This window comes from Capra hircus, chromosome 19, assembly GCF_001704415.2.
Source record: "Capra hircus breed San Clemente chromosome 19, ASM170441v1, whole genome shotgun sequence".
NCBI lineage: Eukaryota > Metazoa > Chordata > Mammalia > Artiodactyla > Bovidae > Capra > Capra hircus.
Window position 1 is genome coordinate 39,703,510 of NC_030826.1, and position 9,353 is coordinate 39,712,862.

Sequence of the window (9,353 nt, forward strand, 5' to 3'; positions counted from 1 at the left end):
TTTGCTGTCTTGTTCACTACTCTACTGCCAGCACTAGTACAGAATTTGCCTCAGGGTAGGCCTAGCAGGAGATCGCATCTATCATCAACAAACGGCTGAAAAAAACAAGAATGACATTTGAATTGAAAGAAGCCATACTAAGACTTGCAATTGACTTTCAGTAAAAATGAAATTCAGAAGACAATGGAGCCACATATTTAAAACGCAGAAGGAAAATTAACTGTTAAAACCTAGAGTTTGATATATAAAAATATATATGACTCAAAAATGAAGACTAATTATGTTTTCTGACAAACAGAAACAAAGAGAATTTGTCACTGCAGACCTTTAGTGAAAGGGATACTAAAAGGTATTTTTCGAATAGAAGGAACACATCCCCCATTGGGAAGCATACAAAGGAAGGACATGATAGAGTGAAGGTGGATATATGCATAATCTAGATGACTATGGACCACACAAAGTGATAATGAGAAAGCTTTTGGGGTCATCTCTTTTGAATTTTATTAAAACTGGTTTATGGCTTCCCAGGTGGCTCAGTGGTAAAGAATTGGCCTGCCAATGCAGGAGACACGGGTTTGATCTCTGGATCGGGACTATCCTCTGGAGAAGGGAATGGCAACCCACTCCAGCATTTGCGCCTGGAAAATTCCATAGACAGAGAAGCCTGGTGGACTACAGTCCATGAGGTTGCAAACAGTTGGACACAACTGAGTACACACACACACACACACACACACACACACACACACACACACAGGCAATTGCTAAGACCGAGCATGGAGTTTTTTCGTGTTTTGTTGGTTTAAGTGAATGAACAATGTAATTCATCATAAGAATTTGGGTGCCAAAGCTGGGCTATCAAATCACCAGCATGATTCAGACTACTCTGAGATAAGAGAGATATCCTATTTCAAGAAAAATTAAGAGGAGGATCTTTGGGAATAGGAAGTGAAAGTGAAAGTGTTAGTTGCTCAGTCCTGTCTGACTGTGTAGCCCACTAGGCTCCTCTGTTCATGGAATTGTCCATGCAAGAATACTGTAGTGGGTAGCCATTCCCTTCTCCAGGGGATCTTCCTAACCCAGGGATTGAAGCATAATTAGTGTGTGTGTAATGATTGCCCTTTCCTCCACTCCACTCTCTGGATTCTATTCTTTCTTTTTTTTTATTAATTAATTTATTTGACTGAACTGGGTCTTTGTTTTGGCATGTGGGATCTAGTGCCCTGACCAGGGATTGAACCCACGGCCCCTGCACCAGGAGCTCGGAGTCTTAGCCACTGGACCACCAGGGAAGTCCCTGGATTCTACTCTTTCACTCTGTCAGCAAACATTTCCTGAGCCCCTAGCCCTAGCACCAAGGTAAGGCCCAGCTCCAGGAGGCACCATTCATATTTTATGTTCTGTGAATGGCGCTCAGGGGTGCCCATTCACATTATATTTTCCAGCATATGGTACCTTTTTCAGTTCAATATGACATGAATAGTGTCCCCTGGAGTTGGGCACCCAGTTTGATACTGATTGGGAAACTGAAATGAACAAAATAACCACTCAGCCCTCCAGGAGCTGACTGAAAATAATTGAGTGCTAATACTGTTTTGCATCTGATGGATCAGTTCTTTCTTTTTTCTCACTCCCTTTAAAAGTTAAAAATAGCTGAAGTATGGGTGATAGACTAGTTCTTTTATAATACAATATTTTATTTTGTCCTTACTATAATGCTTGGATGAAATTTTTACTAAGATTCCCACTTAAAAATGAGGAAATTTAGGATTAAAGAAGATGAAATACTGACAGAGTACGGATTCTCCTTCTGAGAAACAGCTCTTAAAACTTTCAAGGTTCCAATTTAGGAAGCCTCATCCTATATCAAACATCTTAAAATGCGGCAGCATGCACATTAAATAAAAATTATAAATAGTCACTTCATGGGAAATAGATGGGGAAACAGTGGAAACAGTGGAAACAGTGTCAGACTTTTATTTTTGGGGCTCCAAAATCACTGCAGATGGTGATTGCAGCCCTGAAATTAAAAGACGCTTACTCCTTGGAAGAAAAGTTATGACCAACCTAGATAGTATATTCAAAAGCAGAGACATTACTTTGCCGACTAAGGTCTGTCTAGTCAAGGCTATGGTTTTTCCTATGGTCATGTATGGACATGAAAGTTGGACTGTGAAGAAGGCTGAGCACCGAAGAATTGATGCTTTTGAACTGTGGTGTTGGAGAAGACTCTTGAGAGTCCCTTGGACTGCAAGGAGATCCAACCAGTCCATTCTAAAGGAGATCAGCCCTGGGATTACTTTGGAGGGACAGGGAGGCCTGGTGTGCTGCGATTCATGGGGTCGCAAAGATTCGGACACGACTGAGCGACTGAACTGAACTGAACTGATATATAAATTGAATTGAGTTTATGTAAATAGTTGACATATTGCTATATTTTGTACATCTTTAATAAAATATTAATTGTTTTTCTGCAGTTTTCTTATCGTATTTTGGAGCTAGCATTGAAAATTTTTTCACGCCTCAAACATTTTTTAGGTCCTTGAAAATTTATGGCTATCCAATGGAGAAAACAATCCTAGATTAAAGGTGGAGAGGTCTGTCATGTTGTCCTGATGGGAGATGAGGTGTTGTTTCTTTGGGACATCTCTTGAGAACTTTTCCTGCCAGAAGAAACAATTACCAGGCTTCTCCATCGCCCCACTTTTCAGCCCAGAGGTCCTCCTTTCCTTGCTCAAGAGCTCCCTCATCTTAATCTGTTTCCTAACTTGGATTTGGTTTTTCATGTGAGTCACAGCCTGCAAAGTCATTGATTCATTCCTTCAACTCAGCCTTATTGAGCCCTACTGGGTGTTAGCAATTGCACTAGGAAAAAAATAAATGAATCAGAAATCCTTCCAAGTCTAGGGATGAGAAAGACAAAAGCAAACATTACAGTGTGCTGAGGGCTCATAGGCAAACTGACCATATTCTTAGAATAAAAAATTGAGGGATAGTCTACAGTGAGGCTTTCACTTTTCACTTTCATGCATTGGAGAGGGAAATGGCAACCCACTCCTTCTTGCCTGGAGAATCCCAGGGACGGTGAAGCCTGGTAGGCTGCCGTCTATGGGGTCGCACAGAGTCGGACATGACTGAGGTGACTTAGCAGCAGCAGCAGCTACAGTGAGGATTCCTCCTAATTTATCAAATAGGTATTGCAGTTTACCATGTGCAAGTCTCTGGGGACAGAGCAATGACCAAGGTACCATTTTTCCCATGGTCAGAGGAGGAAGACAGGCAATAAATGAATGTTAAACAAAAGACCAGGATAATTTAACTGCTAATACCAAGAGCACATTGGTATGATCACTATGTAGGACTGTTTCAGTTCAGTTCAGTTCAGTTGCTCAGTTGTGTCCAACTCTTTGCAACCCCATGAATCGCAGCACGCCAGGCCTCCCTGTCCACCACCATCTCCCGGAGTTCACTCAAACTCACGCCCATCGAGTCGGTGATGCCATTCAGCCATCTCATCCTCTGTTGTCCCCTTCTCCTCCTGCCCCTCATCCCTCCCAGCATCAGAGTCTTTTCCAATGAGTTAACTCTTCACATGAGGTGGCCAAAGTACTGGAGTTTCAGCTTTAGCATCATTCCTTCCAAAGAACATCCAGGGCTGATCTCCTTTAGAATGGACTGGTTGGATCTCCTTGTAGGACTGTTTAGCACTGTGTAAAATATACATACCCTTTAATCCAATAATTTCCATAGACTCTCTAACCAGCAATTTCTCTCCTAGGTATATCTACATGTACACAATCTCTAGGTATACCTGCACAAGTGCAAAATGGGGTAAAGTACAAAGCTAGTCAAGGCAGCATTATTCAGTATTTTCAAAGCAGAAAAAAAGAAAAAACTAAATGTCCAGCTATAGGGAATGAATTACATAAATTGAGGAAGATCCAGATAATTATCATAGAACACAAAATAGAAATCAATGAGAATGGGGCAGATTTATAATATCCTGACATGGAAAAACAAACCATCATGATATTTTTGGTAAGTATAAAAAAGCAAAATACTGAACAATATGTGTGTGTCTACACATTACCTCGTGTGAGGAAAAACAAGAGTATATATACTATGTTTGTCATTTTTAGAGACTATACTTAGAAAGTGGAAATAATTGTTGCCTCTGGGGAGAGGTGGAACTGTGTATCTGGGTGACAAGGAAGTGAGAGATGTTTTTTATTCTTGTCCTTTGAAACTTTGTGCCATTTGTATGTCATCAGTTTGAAAACAGGAATAACGTAAAAACTCCGTTTCCCATAGTCACAAGCACTGAGTAATATAATTGGAAAACAACCTGAATGAGGGAAGGAGGCAAAGGAGGGAGGAGGAGGAGGCCACTTTGGATTAGGTGGTCAGAGACCTTTCTGAGAAAGTGACATTTGAGCTGAAACCTGCTTGACCAGAAGAAGCCAGCCATGCTAACCCCTGGGGGCAGATTGTTCTAGGCTGAGGGAACAGCCAGTGCAAAGGCCCTAAGGCAGGAACAAGCTTGGCATCTCTGAAAGACAGAAAAGAAAGCTGCATGACTGGAAGGCTCTGAGACCAGGTTCTGGCAGGTCTCAGGTCAAGGTGAAAAGTTTAGGCAACAGGAAGCCATTAGGAGGTGTTTTAGCACCGGAGCTAATGAAATGATGTGATTTATGTCAAAAACATTTACTTTGGTATTGTATGGGAGAAAGGAAGGATTGAAAGGGGGCAAGATCCAAGATCACAGACCCATGCTTTTGCCTATGGAACTCATGGAAGCTTAGACCAGCTGGTGCTGGCATTGGAAAAAGATTAGATGAATTGGAAGAGGAATTGATGGATTTTAAAAGATGACTGTATGGGAAGTGCAAGGAAAGAGAGGCATGGGTTCAGTCAATGAAATCATCTGAAACTGGAATTACCCCCCACCCCCCGTATCAAGACTTCATGATTGCCATAGCTTGATGCTTCTGAAAGCCTCCTAGTCTCTTCTTCCCCAAACGGAAAGCCAGAGGTAAGAATGTCCTCATTCACACCCCAGTCGTCTGTATCTACAGCAGCAAGTGGGGTGTGCATGGGGTCCTCAAGGCTTGAAAAGAGCATGAAGACCCAGTGCTTGTGAAACAAGGAATCTGGAATCTGCCAAAAAGATGACTCAATGGAGCTTTCAAGGGACAAGTTGTAGGGGTTGAAGGGTCACTACTCCCACACCAAACCCACAACACTGTGACCAGGAACCATTCAGGGCAACTCTCATATTTCAGATGGCAAAGTGAAGCCTTATTCAAGGCCACACAGCCCAGTTACCACGTGAGGACAGCCCCTCAGATGCACTTAAGGCACACGGTGAGCAGTTAGCACCAACACACTGACAGCACAGGACACGGGATCACAAGCCGGGACAGCTGTTCGTGCCCAGGCCAAGACGGAAGCCACGGCTGCTCCATGCATCTGCATCAAAGCCAGATGAGAGCGCGGGCAGCCTAGAGAGGGAGGAAGGCCAACTCCCCAGGCCTTGGCCTGCATTCCTGAGAGGGGCTGAGGGGCTGAGGGAGGCGATCGGGCAAGCCCAGGGCCTCACATGTCTGGTGTGTCCCTCTGGGCTCTGCCCCTTTGCTAACCTGGGGACTGGGGTTAACAGACTGGCCTCCCAGAGGTTAGGTTGCAAGTTAAGGATAGGTTTTCTGACCAGAAACTTCCAAATTACTCTCCTGTGGCCCCAGAGAGGCCTTGTGCCTACTTTTGGGGGACTCCTTCCAACAAACTAATTCATACAGATACTTCCCCAGCAAACCTTGCCCCAGACTAGAGGCCTTGTGGGGTAGGCCCCAGTTTGTGACCTGGACTTTGGACTGTGGCCTGTGTCTCCTCCCTTTTTCTGTTTGTTTTCAGTCCTCTGACCCCAGGCTGGCTGTTGAGGTAGCCAGAGAGGACGAGACTCTGGTGCCAACACACGCATACACACACATACACACATGCACACACACACACACACACACACACACACACACAAGGCCTCCTGTGCCCCCAGTGTCAGCGGCTGGTCAATGATTGACTGGTATTTCACAGGCTGCTGGTTCCAGCCCCCAGCCTGTTGACCCTTGGAGGTCACCTCCCTGAGCCAGAGGCCCTTCCTGCCTCTTCAGTGCTGGTGGTCACCTCCACTGCCTGTGGACCCAGTACCTGCAGCCAAAGACCCGCTCAGGCAGATCTGAAGCGCTGCCCTCTGTCCTTCAGTCACCCTCTTCCTCTGCAATTGTCTCTGACTCCCCAGGCCCCTCACCAGATCCTTCTGGCAAACTCTCAGGTTCCTCCAGCAACCCCAGCAGTCCCCAGCCCCCCTTGCTCCCCCTGAGGCCCCCCCTCTGTCTTTGTCCCTCAGACATCCCCTTTCCTTGGCTGTCCTGCCAGGCCCTGCTGGAGGGGCAGTTGAGGGGAGAAGCGAATCAGCAGCGCCCACCCCTGCCCCCCTTCCTCTCCTCTTGTCAAACACCAGACAAGGTTTTCTCCCCTTCCTTCCTGGCTCTGAATGGGCTCTTTCTCTTTGGGAAACTCAGCCCCTCTGGAGCCTCCTCCCGGGGCGTGAAGTTCTGACCCCACCCCCACCCCACCCCCCCCACCCCCCGCCGCTCCTCCCCCCCCCACTCCGGCTCCCACCGCCCCCCGACCAGTGACTCCGCCCTCCCCCAGCAGCCCTCCAGGACCGGGCATTGTCTCCAGCCCAAGTTTCCCCCTGAGATCTGAGATGCAGAGAGGGTGGGCTTGTGTGGCCAGACCGGAGTAGGGGGTGGGGAGGCGAATTTTTGTGGAAGGAGGGACCAGTTTTTCCCCGGATTTCTTGGAGGAGCCTCCTTTGACTCCTTTGTCGGGACCGCAGGGAGAGTGGGTTCAAGGCTCTGGAGCTGAATGGATAAAGCCAAAGTCTCAGGGCTCCTCTTCTGCAAAATGGGGAAGGACAACATCCCCTTTCTTGGTGCCCGAGGACTCAGAGAGATGAGGAGTGTGGCTCTGAGACAGAGGGTGGCACACAGTGGGGATCACGTGAAGGTGGCACCACAGCAATTTGGCTGGCAGGATGAACCCTCCACCATGGCAGGGAGCACTGGGCCCGGGGGCCAGGGGGCGTCTTCAACCCTGACTCTAACACCCTGATGCTCTTGAAGCCACAAGCTTGGGTGCCTGGCGCAGGTGCAAGCCCTCCTGCGTGTGGCCAGCAAATGACTCTTGGAGCCAGAGCAGCGCCTCCTCTCTCTGAAGGGCTGAGAGGCCACGGGTCTGAGAAGCTCCTTGACTAGGGCCTGGGCTGGGGTGAGAATGAGGGGCTGGTTGTGCTGGCTGTTCTGCTTTTCCCTCGTTAGCCCCGACAATGTCTTGGGCAAATTTGTTAATGTGTTTGAGCCACCGTTTCCTCACCCCTAGAGAAAATAGGGATATTATTGATGCCCATTATGAAGGGTCACTGTGTCCCCCTATACAGCAGTATTTCTTGAACATATGTGACTGTATTCCAAAGAATAAATCCATTGTACCTCATCACCCAGGACACCCATGACTTACCCCACTTACTTGTAGCGAACCTTTTCGATTGCATTCTATTTCTTAACAACAACAAAAAAGTTTTTGTCCTGATTACTGAAATTAGTTTCACCACCAACCCAGTGTTTACTGATCTACAGTTTGAACATTACTGGTTAGGGCCGGAGGTGGACTTACTATGGTCTTAAAGAGGAGTAAGGGGGATTTTCCTGGTCGTCCAGTGGCTAAAACTCCTTGAGTCCACTGCAGGCAGCATGGGTTCCATCCCTGTTTGCTACAGGGAATGGCCAAAAAATAAATAAAGTGGGGTAAGTTTCAGGCTCCTCATCTGCATGTATGTGTCTAATTTTGTACTAACAACTTTGTTTTCATTTTCTTAAAGAGAGTTCCTCAAATTTCCTAACTTCAGGCCCCACAGAACCTAGGTTTGCCCAGTATAACTAAACCTGAGACCACTTACTGGGCAGTTTTGTTGCCGTTGTTCAGTCACTAAGTCGTGTCTGACTCTTTGCCACCCCATGAACTGCAGCATGCCAGGCTTGCCTGTTCTTCATGATCTCCTGGAGTTTGCTCAAAGTCATGTCCCTTGAGTCCGTGATGCCATCCAACCATCTCATCTTCTGTAGCCCTCTTCTCCTCCTGCCCTCAATCTTTCCCAATATCACAGTCTTTCCCAATGAGTTGACTCTTTGCATCAAGTGGCCAAAGTATTGGAACTTCAGCATCAGTCCTTCCAGTGAATATTCAGGGTTTGATTTCCTTTTACTATGTGCTAGATACTATGCTGAGAGCTTCAGGAGTATTATCTCCTTTAACCCCTAGTAGTCTGTCAGATACTATTTTACAAGTGAGACACAGAGAGGCTCAGTCACTTGCCCAAGGTCACACAGCTAACACGTGGTGGAGTTGAGATTTGAACTGAGGTCATCCTGATCCCAGACCGCCCTGTTCTCTGGACCTTACCATGAAAGTGCTGGCCTAGAACCACGCTAGGAATAAGGAAGCAGTTTAAGAGATGCTAATGTCCTTCTTTCTCCACCCCCAGTGCGTGCCTCTGATCCCCTCTGAGCAGCACAGTCCTGCTCTAGGCTGAACATTCCAGCATTCCATCTAGAGTTGCCAGTTTTAGCAAATAAAAATAAGGATGCCCAGTTAAATTTGAATATCAGATAGACAACAAGTCATTTGTTAGGGCAGGTATATCTCGTGCAATATTTTGTTGGCGTTCCCAACAAAAACCTAGCTTTCCTTCCTTCCCCGCCCCCACTCCACCCCCCACCCGATCTTAGCAACTGAGTCCGGGGCTCCAGGTGGAATGAGGGGTGGGGAGGTCGAATGGAGCAGCCTAATAAAAGACAAAGGACAGAGAAGGAATCTTGGATGAATTGGCTGCTGAGTGCCCCATAAAGTAACGAGGATGCTCTTTGAAGGACTGAGATGTAGGTTTCTCCAATTTGACTCTTTCTCCAAACTTGTGCTGCTGCTGCTCAGTCACTTCAGTGGTGTCCGACTCTGTGCGACCCCATAGACGGCAGCCCACCAGGCTCCCCCATTGCCCTCTCCATCTCCAAACTTGTAGACTCCCTTAAAACCATGCTTTTCAAAGTGGAAAATATACCTAGAAGATTCCAGAAAGGTATGCCAGTGAGTCCTGGATGCCACAGATTAAAGGCAAAACATTCCCCTCCTTGACTAACATTTTCACTTGAGGATGTGCTAGGAAAATCATTACTTGGTATTAAATAGGCATCTGATGGAGTAGGATGCAAACGGCCAGGAATGTTTTAAGATAAAACCTG